Here is a 17,062-nt window from a genome sequence, read left to right as displayed (position 1 = left end):
GAAGTACAGCTAATTGGTCGTTGTTCTGCTAGATTTTTGCTTGTAAAAGACTTATATGTTCGCCGTAAGCAGTTTCCTGTTTGCTTGGCATATGCGGTGACAATCCATAAATCGCAAGGTTTAAGTGTAGACAGTGCATTGGTGAATATTGGCAGTTCTGTGGTCAAGGAAGGTATGGCATATGTGGCATTGTCACGAGTTAGAACTTTATCGGGATTGTACTTGATTGAGTGTGATGTCACAAACATTTGTGCGGATCTAGATTGTGTTAAGGAATACAATAGGTTAAGAAGAGAGTATGCGCCACATTTGCCTCAATATCCTTTGTTTGAGAAACGTGTGGTAGGCCGGAAACGAAGAAATGTGACCAATAGTAGAGAGGTTGTAGCAAAAAGACGAAAAGTCGATGAACCTGAAGTTATAAGCAGAAAGAAAAAGGATTCTGTTGAAGATGTTGTTGGTTTTCAATTTGAAAACAGTTCTGGTGTCAACTGCTATGCTAATGTAGTGGTTAATGTTTTGTTTTCTCTAGAAAATGTAAAAGAAGAGATTGTGGACATGACCTGTTACGCTTATGTTACGCGCTGCGGAACGCGCCCCGGATCGCTTCCGGGGAGCTGCGCTTCGCGCCTCGGTTCGCGCTCCGGAGCACTTCCGGGTGCGCTAACGCGGCGCGTCATAAGACGCATTACGCGACAACGTGATACGTCGCGCTTCCGCGACGCGTCACGATGTTGATTTCTAACGCTGCACTTGCGCAAACGGAACGTTTACTGGTTCGCGGACCGGGTCGCGGCACCAAATTAAGCTAACGGGAAGCTTCCCGGTTCGCGAACCAGGAGCGAACCAAAGCATAATAATAAAAAAAAATATTAATAAACATATAAAATAAATTTTTTGATTTAAAGAAAAATACATTTTACAGCTATAGATATTAGCTTTTAAAAAACCAATGAAATTCACTGAAAAAACCATAGGTTATAGACCATATATAGTTAGGAATTAGCATTTACAAAACCTTGAAAATTCACTGAAAAAACCATAGGTTATAGACCATATATAGTTAGGAATTAGCATTTAAAAAACCTTTTTTTACTCACACAAAACCATTGAAATTCCATATATAGTTAGTTGTACTAACTATATATCGCGCACCCGCAATCCACTGCTGATCATGTCACATATTACATCATTCATGACATGGTCAGTGACATCACTGATGACATCACTGATGACATCTCAAATGACATCACTGATGACATCACTGATGACATCTCAAATGACATCACTGATGACATCACTGATGACATCTCAAATGACATCACTGATGACATCACTGATGACATCTCAAATGACATCACTGATGACATCACTGATGACATCTCATTTGACATTACTGATCACATCACTGATGACATCATTCATGTGATAATACGATGAACCTCTTCAGACTCTAATATAACTTAGATACACTCAGTGTAAACAGACACTCACAGACTGTCACTCATCCATGGAGTTACTCAGACACTTAGTCAGTCATGCAAAGAATCAATCACACCTCCATTTCCTCAACTATACAGTTATACACACCTTACTTATTCAAACATATACTAACACATATTTACTCTCTTTTACAATGCCTGATACAAGTACACAATGATCCATACAGCCACTCACACATTCACTGGCTCTTATGCACAGTTATTTATATATGTCAACTGTCACATGTACTGTGTTTTACATATGTACTTACTTTGACATGTAGCACTGAGATATCCATTCACTCACCAATGCACTCAGTCAACCGCCCATACAGGTGTTTCCACATGCACTTTTGAACCCATACATCTATTGAATTAACTGCTAACACATCTATGCACAGAGTCATACACCTCCCAGCCACCCACACACACACACTCAGTCTCCCATACAAATACTTGGGCAACCAATCAATAACCCATATACTTACTCATATAGCTACTGATCAACACATGCAGCAGTTTACAGAACAACAGACATAATGATGCACAAATTAAGACAGTTTAGTCACTAACTCATGCACTCAGTGACACACATTTATTCACTCACTCATAAGTCAATCATGCACCTAATAAATCCTTCATCCAGACACTTATACATCCACTCATTCTTCAATATGTAAGACATATTTTAACTTTACAGAAACATACAGTCACTGGATGTTGTCATCAGTGATGTCATCAGTGATGTCATTTGAGATGTCATCAGTGATGTCATCAGTGATGTCACTGACCATGTCATGAATGATGTAATATGTGACATGATCAGCAGTGGATTGCGGGTGCGCGATATATAGTTAGTACAACTAACTATATATGGAATTTCAATGGTTTTTTGTGAGTAAAAAAAGGTTTTTTAAATGCTAATTCCTAACTATATATGGTCTATAACCTATGGTTTTTTCAGTGAATATATATATAGATATATAGATATATATATATAGATATATATATATATAAGTAACCAACTGGTGGTATATATATATATATATATAAATATATATATTTCCTTCAAGCACACTCTCCGAACCTCCACACTCCTTGCTGGCGAACAGAGAGAGACGGACAAAGATACATTAGGCAGGTAATATCTTTTCTTAACTCCCTCTGCGGCGCGTACCGAGCACCCTGTGCCCTTGTTCACACATGGAAACAAACGTCTGCCATTCCAATTTTAAATTCTTGGTGTCCACCTCTGTGTGTCACATGGTTATAGACATAGAAACAATACTGCTTTAATGAACATGCATATATCTTTCTTACAATGTGATCCCGCAATGGAGGAATGATTGATGCAAAGATGGTTGTTGCAAAAAAACTCTGTCTATACACATCAACAAGATATGGCGCTACATATTTGTGTTTAAAAATTACAATTGATAATTTATGACTTTTCAGTTCTGGCTGGACGGCTATTGAATGTTATAGCATCTTCTGTGCAAAAAATCACGGTTTGTGCAAATACGCTTTTTTAGACATATTAGCATAAGAACAACACATTTTCATGGTTTAAAAAAAATTATTTGTTCAAAACCCTTTGTGCATTCACTAAAAACCTGAACGTCAACATAAAATTGAATCTGTTAAAGATGTTATATGTTCCACATGATGTTGTCATTGTTGCATCAGTCTGCGTTTGACATAGCCATTTAAAAAAATATTTTCTGCATAAATGCATGGAACCTAAAAATGCCATAATATTATAATTCTGGAGCACAGTTAATTTATATAGCATCTTCTACAGAGTCATTGTTGATTCAACTGTGACTAGTTCTTAAAACCAGTTTTCAAGTTCTTCAGTGTCTAGCAGCATATTATTATATGCAAACATGTGACATTATATAAAGTGCTAAGTGCATCTAAAAAAATCAAAAAAATTGTGCTTGGTTCATGTAATAAAACCTGTGCACTAAAACCCTAATCTAAACTCTAAAAGACACATTTTATCTAAAGTGATAGCGACTAAAAAGCAGTATGACAAAACATTCAAAAATCAGTGCATAAACATATAACTATATCTCAGAAGACAAAAAATCAATCAATTTAAACCAATTTAAATCTAACATCACTATATACACTATATCTAAAAATAGAAACATTACATGACTATTTTGAAATGCAGCATAGACGACGATGGTTCAGTCTTGTACGCAGTTACTAACGAAAAATTCATACCCATTTACACTCCTTACAAGAAATTGTACATGTCCTCCATTGTGTTTAATCCATTAGGTGCCATACTATCTAGATATAAAATAATACATGTTTCTAGTTGTCGTAATCCTTTTTTCCTATTGCCACCTCTTCTGAGTGGTGTAATGGCATTGATCACGTAATATGCAAGGCAACTCATCTCATTGTCATGTACAGCCTTGAAATGTCTGGTGACAGGATATGAATTATCAATATTTACAATTGCTCTCAGCTGCTGCAAAATCCTGACATGCACCTGCAGCTTGGTACTCCCAACATAACGCAAGCTGCAGGTGCATGTCAGGACATACACATCATATTCAGTTCTGCAGCTGTAGCTGCCCCTGATAGCCAATTTATCATTTGAAAAAGGAACAGTGTAAAATGCCAAACTTGCAGGCAAGGCAAGAGGAACATTTATAAAAACCCTGCCTTGGTTTAAGCCAAGTGCTGGCTGTGTTCAATTCTGGGCTCATTTTACCTAATTGGCTTCTCATGGACTTATCATAGTGGGTAGCTTAGGGAGTCTAGTGCCCAACACTCCATCCGTAAGGACAATGGGACAAATTTTTCTGACAATAGACTTAATTTTCCTTTCTTGTTTGCTGTACGTGGTGATGGGGCGGGGGTACTCCTCCTCATTGGTCTCACCACTCTCCGCCTCCTTAAAAAGTAATAGAGTCTCCCTTGGCCTCTCTTGTGCTTTTGCCAAAGCCTTGGTGAGCACCTTGTCGCTATAACCTCTCGATCTCAGCCTACTCATCGTGTCCTTTGTACATCTTTCAAATTCTTGTGGTGGGTTACAGATGTGTTTTATTGTGAGTATCTCTCCGCAGGCTATACTCTCAATGAGGTGTTTCGGGTGTCCACTGCTGGCATGCAATGTGCTATTTCCTGCTGTGGCTTTTCTAAATAAAGTTGTTTCATGTTTGTTGTTATTATCTAAAACCTGTACATCTAAGAAATCTATCCCAGTGCCACTGATGTTTGAGGTTAGGTTGAGGTTGCTAGAAATGTCATTTAAAGCCATAATAAACTTCTTAGCACTCTCCTCCTCTCCCTTCCATATAATAAATACATCATCTATGTATTGTAGCCAATGTAGCACATGATGCACATTATCAACTTTTCTGAGGACCTGTTCCTCCCACCAGGCAACATGCAAACAAGCATAGCTGGGGGAGAAACAGGATCCCATAACCACGCCTCAGATTTGTTTCAGCGTTTCTTTACCAAACAAGATAAAATTGTTATGTAGACACCATGAGATCAACTTCAATAACATTTTGTTGTGTCCATAATATTCACATTGTCTACTATCCAGAAACTGTTTGACTCCATTGAGTCCAGTTTCATGATTTATGCTTGTATAAAGCAACTCAATGTCCAGTATAATTAAAATTAGACCCTCTTCCCACACAATAAAATCCCCTGTGCCCTTAACGTAACTAGGTAACTTTTTATCAATATCTTGTAGATAAAAATCGATGTTTTGGGAAATGTGCTCACTGACACTGTTAATAGCTGAAATAATGGGTCTACCAGGTACTGCAGAGATTCTTTTGGAATCAAATACATGATGGGAATGGGCATTCAACATGTAAAATATTAAATTAAACTGAAGAAATCAATCCTCCTCTTTTATAGCGGAGAAGCTGGTTTTTTTTAGGCTCTCTTTCACTTTATTGTATTCCCTCATGTTTGACCTTATGTAACAATTTACATCATTTAGTTGTCTCATGGCTTCTGCTATGAAGTCCTTTTTAGGCCACAACACGATATTTCCTCACTTGTCTGACTTGTTGTTAATGATTTCTTGATTTTCTCCCAATTTTTTCATCAGTTTCACATGGTGCACAGTCTAAATATCGATTCTGAAATATCGACCCAGAGAAATATCGAGTTGGAAATATCGAAGGTAAAGAATATCGAGGTCAATAATATCGTTGGACAGAATATCGACTCTAAGGTAAGTAATATCGAACTTTTTTATATCGATGTAAGTAATATCGAAGCTAGTAATATCAATATCAAATATATCAATGTTACTAATCTAGATGTTACTAATATCGATATTTGTATTATTGTTATGTATTTTATTATGTATTTAATATTTATGTGTTATGTGTTTTTTGTTAAGTATTCTACTGGTTTTAAATTATATGTATACTATTTTTATATGTTAATGTTATTTTTAAGTAAATTTTCTGTTTTAGTACCGGAGTGGGTTGTGCGTTTAGAGGGGAAAAGGGTGGGAAGTAATAGAATTATACTAAATTAATTATTAATTTTTTAAATTATAAATTAATTTTAGTTAACTTTTGCGTTTAAGTTATGTAGCAGGTTGTGGGTTTATAGGGGAATTGGGTGGGAAGTAATCTAATTGTAATTAAGTAATGATTTATTTTTATTTATTGGTATTGATAATTATTTTTTTATTAATTACTAATTGGTAATTATTTTTTTATTTGTAATAAAAAATGGTAATTACTGTATTAATTGGCAATTAATTTTTTTAACTGGTAATGAATGTTTGTACTTGGTAATTAATTTTTTAATAGGCAAATAATATGTTTAATTGGCAATTAATTTGTATTAATTGTGTTTTGTTTTATTAATTGGTAATTATCGTTTTATAAAAAGTATTTTTTGGTATAAAAAATACTTTTATTGTTTAATATTTTTTCATTGGTAATCAATTTTTAATAAAATGTTTTTTGTTATGAAAAATATTTTATTTTTCAATATTTATTATTTGGTAATTAATATGTATTAATTAATATTTATTGTTATTTATTGTTAATTAATTATTCAATTGTAATTATGTTTTTAATAATTATTAATGGGTATTTGTAAATGATGTAGAGATATTAAAAAATGTGATTATTAATTATTTTAAATAAAAATATTGTTTATAAGTATGTTATATTTTACTTTTATGCTATCCAACACTTTCTTTACTGTTGCACTCTCTGGAGTTGGAATAGTAATTTTTACCCCTACGCTATCCAACGCTTTCCTACTGTTGCACTCTCTGGAGTTGGAATAGTAGTTTTTACCCCTATGCTATCCAACGCTTTCCCTACTGTTGCACTTTCTGGAGTTGGTATAGTAATTTTTACCTCTATGCTATCCAACTCTTTCCCTACTGTTGCACATTCCATAGTGGCAATAGTAATTTTTACCCCTACGCTATCCAACGCTTTCCCTACTGTTGAACTCTTTAAAGATGGAATAGTAATTTTTAACCCTACGCTATCCAACGCTTTCCCTACTGTTTCACTCTCTGGAGTTGGAATAGTAATTTTTACCCCGACGCTATCCAACGCTTTCCCTACTGTTGCACTCTCTGGAGTTGGAATATAAATTTTTACCTCAACGCTTTTCCTACTGTTGCACTCTCTGGAGTGGGAATAGTAATTTTTACCCCTACGCTATCCAACGCTTTCCCTACTGTTGCACTCTCTGGAGTTGGAATATTAATTTTTACCTCAACGGTTTCCCTACTGTTGCACTCTCTGGAGTGGGAATAGTAATTTTTACCCCTACGCTATCCAACGCTTTCCCTACTGTTGCACTCTCTGGAGTGGCAATAGTAATTTTTACCCCTACGCTATCCAACGCTTTCGCTACTGTTGCACTCTCTGGAGTTGGAATAGTAATTTTTACCCCTACGCTATCCAACGCTTTACCTACTGTTGCACTCTCTTGAGTGGGAATAGTAATTCTTACCCCTATGCTATCACATGTGAAGAACCGGGTTTTCTTAGAACCCAGCGGTGCCAGGGACACACCTGAAGTCTTCGAGTTCTCCTGTCTTGGAATACAGAGACACGGAATACTTCTAGGTGGCGTCAGAGATCAAATTTATTAGCGGAAGCTAGTAACAGTAAACCAAGCAATACAACACGGTGTACAACTCAGGAAACTGCTAAATTTTCATAGAGCAAGACATCACTTTTTATGCTGTTTTCGATTAATTACGAATGCACACCCACTGCGGCAAATTCTGACCAATGAAATACATTTTCACATACATTATTACATTTCAAAAAGCTCACTTTACATTGTACCAACCCACAAGTTAATTATTAGGACTGTCCCAAATTCAATTTCCACAAGCCAGACAAACCCATAAGTGCAAGCACTACCCATGTAATGAAAAGTCGTAAGAAAAGAAACAATTCAGATGCTGAATAGGATAAGATATGTGCAGGAAACTAAAAGTTAACGATATCCTGAACATTGATTGGCAATCTCAGACAACGATCAGCTAGGAAAATTGGCTTCGTGAAAGGGTCAGTTTCAGGTGACGGGGTCAGCATCTTGCAATTCACTCGCAAGTCGAAAAGGGCCTGTTAATGCATACATGAACAACGAAGCCCATGCAACTTTGTTCGTTCGTTTACCTCCATAGGCCTACATGAGGGCAACACAAAATGGCGTCACGAACAATGCAAACAAAATGGAGTCCGGTCCCGAAAACCACGGAACCTCAGACCCTCCTTTTGCCATTACGTAGGCAATGACCTAAACTCACGTCAATCTGAATCCAGGTCTATATCTATCCTCATCAGGTCATCAAGGTGTTGCTGTAACATCATCTTATTATCCTTCGCTTCTCTCGGGACGGGTCTTCTCGCACAGATTGTAGCACAGAGGCCACAAATGGCGGGACCACACTGGATGCATAAACAACACGAGAAAAGGATAGCTAAAGCCATACCAAGAAACATCAGAATCTTCCATCCCCATTTAGACAATAGTTCCCAAAACCATTCTATCAACGACCAGTTCCCTTCGTCTACATGTATAGACTCAGCAAACTTATGCAACTTCAAGATGGCTTGGTACACTGTCGGGGCATTATCTGGTATGAAAACGCAGCAACTAGACCCGATCAATTTACATACTCCACCTCTATCTGCAAGTATAATATCTAAAGCAAAGCGGTTTTGTAATGTCATAAGGCGATCTTCTTGAAGCTCAGCTGTAATATTGCTAAGGGCACCTGCAGTCTCATTTATAGTGGCCTCGACCACTCTCGTAAGCTGACGAATATTCCTACTATTAGCCATAAAACCCCAAAAGGGCAGAAAACCCTTAAAGAAGTCTCCAACTTCTTGTGCGACAGTATCTTTTGCATCGATAACACCTCTACCATATCTTGTCTTATGGTAATTGAAAGCAGCTGTATACGTAGGGGGAAGCAAAAATGCCACATAACATGTGCCTGAAAAATCAGAAGGCAACCATGTATATGCTCTGTCGTAACAAACAAAATACATGCCTTTAGCTGGCACGAACGGTGGAGATTTCTGGGACGTATAGACATAAGTGTGAACACACACACTCTTACCAAGCTGAGCTCTCGGATTCTGACCATTACCTTGCAGACAAAAATGACCTCGGTGGGGTACACTCCAAATAGAAGGAGACCTTCTCTGTCTCTCTTTCTCTGTCAGGCTAATGCTATATCCAGTCTTGTTCCAACCAACATATGCTCGTACCACATCTTTAGGGATAGCATTATATGCATCAATATCTCTGATCATATCTACTATTCCCTGTATCAAGGCATTTTTACTCGCATTATCTTTCACTGAACGTACAGGAGATGCTTCATTCGCATAGATAAACATTGCTTGGAGTGCCCATACTGACCCATTAGGCGAAAAAGGCAAAACTAAATATGGCATTCCCTTGCCTGTCGTATGTGGCATAAGACCACACACCCAACAATTCGTGGTATTTACAACTAGCTGATGCTGATGCAACATCTGTATAAACGAATTGTTCACAAATTCTGATCTTAGTGTCTGTTCATGTTCAGGCAACGTGTGAAATTCATATGGAGAAACAGTAGAAAAAGAAAGAGTAGGTTGGGAGGTAGATGCAAGCGTCTGTTGTGTAACATAGACAATCCAACCTACGCAAGCCAACGTAATATTCAAAAGCATTAGAAAACACAATATCAAAAAACATTTGTTACGGACCAATATACATATCTTCACTTTAGAATCAATTCTCTTAACACCCTTATCAGACTCAAAAGACTCCATCCTCTAACATACTGCTCACGGCTATTACCTTCTTCACTTAAGTGTGCGTCAAGATCGTACTAATGACCATGAACCACAGACCTTATGTCAATACGCGGCTCACCCCTTAAGGCTGTACCGCGACCCTGCAGCTGAGTCCGGATGGTGACTCGAAAAAGAAAAAGAAAAATTGTCTCTTGATCTGACAAGGTGTAATTCACTACATAAAAATTCAATCTTTATTTGTCCATAGATTCAGTCTTTTCTCAGTCTTAGATTGTAGCGTTCTTTACCAGGCACAGTTTGCTCTTGAAAAAGGATTTCCGGATTCGTTGTGCCGAGTCTCAAATAGGAAGGCACAGCAGCTTGCAGTACTTCATCATCCTCGCGTTCTGACTGAGTCCATGTCAAATGTGCATCACTAAAAGGTACAAATCTAGGAATTCTTTCACATTCAGAGTCGGCTATACCATCCCTCACCCACTTATCATACGGTAAGGGCAAAGGAACTTTTTTGCAATGGGTGGCATGCACCCAGTTCTTTTTACCAGCTACCCTAACTGCAGTTCTAGTGGCCAAAAGAACCAAATGTGGTCCAGTCCATCTTGGTTCCAAATTCTTAGTTCGTTGAAAATTCTTCGTCAAGATAAAATCACCAGGTTGAATCGTATGGCCTGTATCTGCAGTAGCTGTCGGCAAACTGTCATAGACCTGTTGGTGGAGAACACGTAATTTAGCAGTCAAGTCATGTAAGTAATCCACCAACATAGGGTACTCAATCTCACTGTATTTCTTAGGACGAGGCACACCCCAAACATTCGCTGGACGACCAAAAACTATTTCGTATGGGCTAAGTCCCACACGAGAATGCACTGTCGTCCTTGTTGACAAAAGAGCCAACGGCAAGGCATCTGGCCATGTAAGACCAGTGCTCTCTTGTATTTTAGCCAATTTCAACTTCAAGGTGCCATTATAGCACTCGACAAGTCCAGCAGACTGGCGGTGATTCGCAGCATGGAATTTCTGATTGATACCCAAACCAACACACACTTTCTTCATGATCTGGCCCACAAACTCACTCCCATTGTCACTCCATACAATTCTCTGAAAACCATATCTAGGGAAATACTCTTTGACCAAAACCTTGGCTGCAGACAAGGCAGTATTATCCTTTAGGGGGTAAGCCTCTATCCATCTGGAAAAGGCGCAAACAACCACAAGGACATACTTCAAATTATTGCATCTCTCCATGTGAATATAATCTAGCTGTATCACCTCAAACGGATACGTCGGAGGTGCAAAATGACCAGCTGGAGTTGGAGTTCCCTTTCCAGGATTGTACTTCAAACAAATCATACAATGTTTCACCACATTCTCAGCACATTTAGGAATTCCAGCATTCTGCCATACTGGAGCCAACAACTTGCATATCCCTTTCGAGCTAATGTGAGCCATTCCATGAGCCATAGTAACCACTGGGAACACATACGCATCAGGCAACAACCATCGCTGGTGTTCCGACAACTCAACCCAACAACCCGTCGAATCCAACATACCCGTACTTTCTCTCCACGTACTCACTTCCTTTTCCGTAGCTTCAGCCTGAATTGACTTCACACTTTCTATTGTGTCTTCACACATTCCACCAGCCATAACCCAATTAGCAGGGCCTGCGACATACATACGGCTCATCATGTCTACCGCCGTTTCCTTCGCAACTTCATCCGCAAATGCATTTCCTCAGCCTACATCATCCACAACCTTCTTATGGGCACTACACTTCACAATTGAAATCTGCTTTGGGAGAGTAAGTGATTCCAGAAGTTCATTCACTAACTGCCCATGCTGTATTTTCGTACCATGGGAAGTAAGAAATCCTCTCTCTCTCCACAAACGCCCAAAACTGTGGGCAACACCAAACGCATACTGGCTATCAGTATAAACATTCACTCGCTTTCCCTCTGACAATACACACGCTCTAGTCAATGCAATCAACTCTGTTGCTTGCGCAGAATTCTGTGCTATGCGTGCTGTTTCAACAACTGTATGTAAAGTTGTGACAGCATATGCCGCAGTCGTCTCACCATTTGGAAGCTTGAAACACGAACCATCTACCCATAAGGTACCATCAACATTCGTGAGAGGAGTATCTTTTAAATCAACTCTAGCCTTCGTTTCCTCCTCTGTCCGGAGAACACATTCATGCTGTTCCTGAACATCTGTCTCTACAGAAATCGGCAACAACGTAGCTGGATTCAACACATTACATCTTTTAATGTGCACATGGCTAGCCAAAAGTGTCAACTCATATTCTGTCAGACGTGCACTAATAAGGTGCTGAGTCTTGGTCCTATTCAATAGAGTATCCACTGCATGTGGGACCATCACAATCAGCGTATTATCCAATACCAAACCAGCAGACTGTCGGATAGAAACAGCCGCTGCCGCTGTAGCTCTCAAACAACTCGGCAACGCTTTAGCTACCGGATCTAATGTCGCTGAAAAATACGCACATGGGCGTTGCTTGTCTCCAAATTGTTGCGTTAACACTGACAATGCACAACCTTCTCTCTCGTGAACATACAATGTGAAAGGTTCACTGTAGTCTGGAGTACCCAATACCGGAGCCGAACACAATGCATCACGTAATTCAGAAAAACTTTTCTGACATTCATCAGACCAAGGGAGAGGATACGGAGTATCTTTAAGAGTCAGTGCTAACAGAGGTTTCGCTAGCAATGAGAAATTCGGAATCCACTGCCTACAATATGACGTGATACCTAAAAAAGCACGCACTTCTCTCTGTGTGGATGGCACAGTCATTTGCGCAATCGCTTGAATTTGTTCTGGGGTCAATCTTCTTCCCTCCTTCGACAAGAGATGACCTAAGTAGGTTACTTCTTGTCAACAATACTGTAACTTGGAAGGTGACACTTTATGATGAAGGTCAGACAAATGTCGTAACAAAGAAAGAGTAGCCTCTTTACAAATCTCTTCATCATCAGCAGTAACCAGCAAATCATCAACATACTGGATAAGAGTTGCACCAGTAAGCAACACAAAATCATCAAGCTGAGTTTTCAACGCCTGACTATAGATGGAGGGACTTTCACAATAACCTTGAGGAGCTCTCTTAAACCGGAAGCTTCAGCCTCCTAAAGAGAAGCCGAAAATATCCCTACTTTCCTCGGCGATCGGAATACTGAAGAAAGCATTCTTCAAGTCGATAACTGAAAACCAGGCTGCTGAAGCAGGAATCAGAGTCAACAAAGCAGTGATATCAGGGACAACAGGAAACTGTGGCACAACAATTTTGTTCACTTCTCGAAGATCAATCACAAACCGATACACAGGTGGCTGAGAAGCATCAGTACGCTTAAGGACAGGCAAAACAGGACTGTTACACACATTACCTCTCGTTTTTTCAACTACACCCTTCTCAACCAAATCATAGACAATCGCTAGAAGAGCTCTCTCGCTATCGCTCGATATTTTATATTGGGGAATACGAGGTAGCCTAGCATTCGACTTAAGGGTAACAACATAGGGTGGAATCTGCAAGAGACCAACATCATTGGGACCTGTAGCCCAAAGTGTATCAGTAAGAGAACGCAATTCCAGTGGAAGACAATCTTTAGACAAATACATCGGAGAAATCACTTTCTTACCCAAGGTAAGATGTACTCCCGCAGGAGAGCAATGTAATGTCGCATGCAATCTTTTCAGCAAGTCCAAACCCAATAGATTCTCACCACAACCAGTCGTTAGAATAAGGGGAGCTTCCAATTCACAAGGACCAATAGAAAGGGACAAAGGACTAGAAACCGGGTTACAAACTGGGGCGCCAGAAAATCCTACTGAAACATTGGTCAAGCCAGACAAAGGTGCGCCAGGAAGTTTAGAGTGCGCAATAGAACTCTTTGTCGCACCAGCATCCAAAAGAAAATGTTCTACCACACCTGATGTAATCACTTCAACATAAGGTCCACTCTGGTCTACTGGAACTGACACTACTCCCTCTCTTTGCCCAGGGCTGTCCTAACTATCATTATAACCAGCACTCTCACTCTCGACACGATAGTCCTCAACATAGTACTGGGCAGACTGAACAGTCTGAACATTCTGTCTGTCAAAATAATTCGCAGAATTCTGAGGAAGAAAGGAACGCTCATTCTGGGGAAACACACCACGTCCCCTATCCCTAGGAGCTTGCGGGAAACCACCACGACCTCTCTGACCAGATACACCATTCGCACGTTGTAACAAAGCCGGGCAACTATTCTTGAAATGACCTTCCTCTCTGCAATAGGCACACTGATTAGGTCCAGGAAAGAATCGCGGAGCATAAGGCTCAGGCTTCTGTAACAATCTCTGAAACTGTGGGGGTTGCTGAAACTGAGGCTGATTCGGACGAGGCGGATAAGCTTGCTGTAAAAGAATTTTCGTCTTTAAGTCTTTAGTTTTCTTCTCTGCTTTATCCTTCTCATCTTTATCCCTATTCTCATAATATTGTGCAGTAGCTAATATCTGGGCCGACGAAGAAACAGCCCATCAACTCTCAGAGTCCTTTAACTTATTAGAAAGTTTGGGAAGCAAATTAAAGACAAATTTGTCCACGAACAACCTTTGACCACCTTCCGTACTCATGTCCTGACCACTATGATCGATAAACGTTTCCTCAAACCTCGTGAAGAAATCAGACACACTCTCATCTTTCTTTTTTTTACATGCTGCTAACTTGTCCCAATTCATTCGTAAAGGAGGCATCATAGTTTTCATTAAATTAATAATCCTACCAGGTAATTCTGCAACTAAGGGAGCAGGTTTGGCACCTCCTACCTGCCGACCATCTGCAGCAACAATATTAGCCCACATATCTCCTAATTCTTGCGCATGATTCTCATGACGAATCTTCGCCCACAAAGGTTGAGGAATTACATTACCCATTAACATATCTATGTCAGCTAAATTCATAATACACGCTTCAACTCTCTGAGACAACTCCTTGTAATAACCGGCAGGATTCTTACGGGGGTCAGGCAAGGTCTGCTTAAGAGCCAAGACCTCTGCTCTCTTCCAAGGAACATGTACCCACACTCACTGAAAATGTGCCAGTACACCCTGAATACCCTGATTAACATTAGCAACAACTTCCTCTCTCCATACTGGAGGAACCTCTCTCATAGGATACTGCTTCACTTTCCTCCTAACAGAGGAATCAGGTTCGTATAATGTCTGAGGCGGTAGTATAGACCTAAAAACAAGTATCGTCTCTACGGCTTCCTCAACATCAGACTCCACTATCGTCCCTTTAGCAAATTCGGACTGAACATCAAGCACTTCCTGCGGAATTGGACCCAACTCATTATCTTCCCATTCCTGATGGAGAAAAGTACACATTACATCAAAAACATACCTTTGCTTCGGCGGATCCCACTGAAAGAAAACATCCATAACCGCTGGCAAATCATATCTAGAAGCATTTAAAATCCATCTACGAGCCAATAGATCCAACACTGTCCGCTCCTCGGAACTAGGAAGCTGACTATGACTTTGCTTACGTTCCGAAACAGGGGTCATACTCAGTGACCCAAACAATGGAGACAACAGATTAGCAACAGTCTCAGTCATTCGTTTTCGAGCAGGAGTAGAAGCAGACATAAGAACAGGAGAATACGTTTTTTGAGGCAAAAGAGGTGTAGGAACAAGAACAGTAGGAGTTGGAGACGCAGAAGTAGAAGGCAAAGGAGTTTGAGGCAAAACTGGTAGCAAAGCTGGTGACCCTAGAGTGGGTTGCACAGTAGGAGGCAAAACCATCTGTGGAGCACCGGGTGGCTGAACAACAGCAGGAGGTTGAACAACAAAGGGTGCAACAACCGGGGGTAATGGAGGTGCAGTAGTACCCTGCACATAAGGGGGTGGTAATCTCAGTAAATGAGAGATCAAAGGATCTTTTTCAAGATCTTCAATTACTTTCGGAGGAGAAGACGGCAAGGCCGGATAACATTTATCTATGGCCATGCAACGCTGTCTACCTGAAACTTCACTCGCACGCTCTTCTCCATCTTCCCTAAACTGCCTAGAAGCTTGTAGTACTGACATATTCTTATCTTTCCTATCTCTCTTTGCTTGCTTAATTTCTCGCTGTTTGGCTTCCTTTCGCCAGAGGCGGAAAGAGTCAAACATTGCCGGGCGGGCTTTCTTCTTAAATAGCGCAACTTCCAAATTATCTAAAATATTTAATTCGAAACTACCATGTCGGAGCCATCGTAAAACACCATCTTACCTTGTATAGCGGACCCACACTTCATTATAAGTGATAGGACCCACTCCGTGTTTTGAATAGAGCTCATAAGTCGGAGTTTCAACCAGAGGTATCGGACACGAATCCTCCAATCGGGAATCCCTGTTGCAACCACAACTAAACCATTTCCTACTTTTGCTAAGACCAGGCATCTTATAGCTCACTAATCTAGCTTCAAACTTCAAGGGGGTATCAACTATCAATACACTCGTAAATATACGAGCCCCTCGGCTTCAATTTTTGCAAGAACCGAATCAAACAAAACCAAGAACCAAAACAAAGTCGTGGGAGCGACCCACTTATACTTAACCAAAGTATCTGTCACGCCACCAGAAGACCGTCTATCGTCTCGCTTTACAAAGGATCAATCAAGGGTCCAAGACAGGGGGACAGTCAGGGCAGCAGTCCTTCATAGCCGTCGGAAAGCGGGAGGCATTGCAGAAAAGACCTTCGGTCCACGTCGACATGCAGGGGTCGATGAAGTGGCGGCCTTCCTCCAGAATTTCCTCACGTGGCTCCTCACGATCCTTAGGCTTGGACCGGTACCGCTGAAGTCGCCCGACGTTGGGCGCCAACTGAAGAACTGGGTTTTCTTAGAACCCAGCGGTGCCAGGAACACACCCGAAGTCTTCGAGTTATCCTGTCTTGGAATACAGAGGCACGGAATACTTCTAGGTGGCGTCAGAGATCAAATTTATTAGCTGCAGCTAGTAACAGTAAACCAAGCAATACAACGGTGTACAACTCAGGAAACTGCTCAATTTTCATAGAGCAAGACATCACTTTTTATGCTGTTTTCGATTAATTACGAATGCACACCCACTGCGGCAAATTCTGACCAATGAAATACATTTTCACATACATTATTACATTTCAAAAAGCTCACTTTACATTGTACCAACCCACAAGTTAATTATTAGGCCCTCCCAAATTCAATTTCCACAAGCAAGACAAACCCATAATTGACAGCACTACCCATGTAATGA

Source organism: Lissotriton helveticus, chromosome 1_1 (assembly GCF_964261635.1).
Source record: "Lissotriton helveticus chromosome 1_1, aLisHel1.1, whole genome shotgun sequence".
Lineage (NCBI taxonomy): Eukaryota > Metazoa > Chordata > Amphibia > Caudata > Salamandridae > Lissotriton > Lissotriton helveticus.
The sequence above is the reverse complement of the archived record's forward strand: the minus strand, read 5'-3'. Positions refer to the sequence as shown.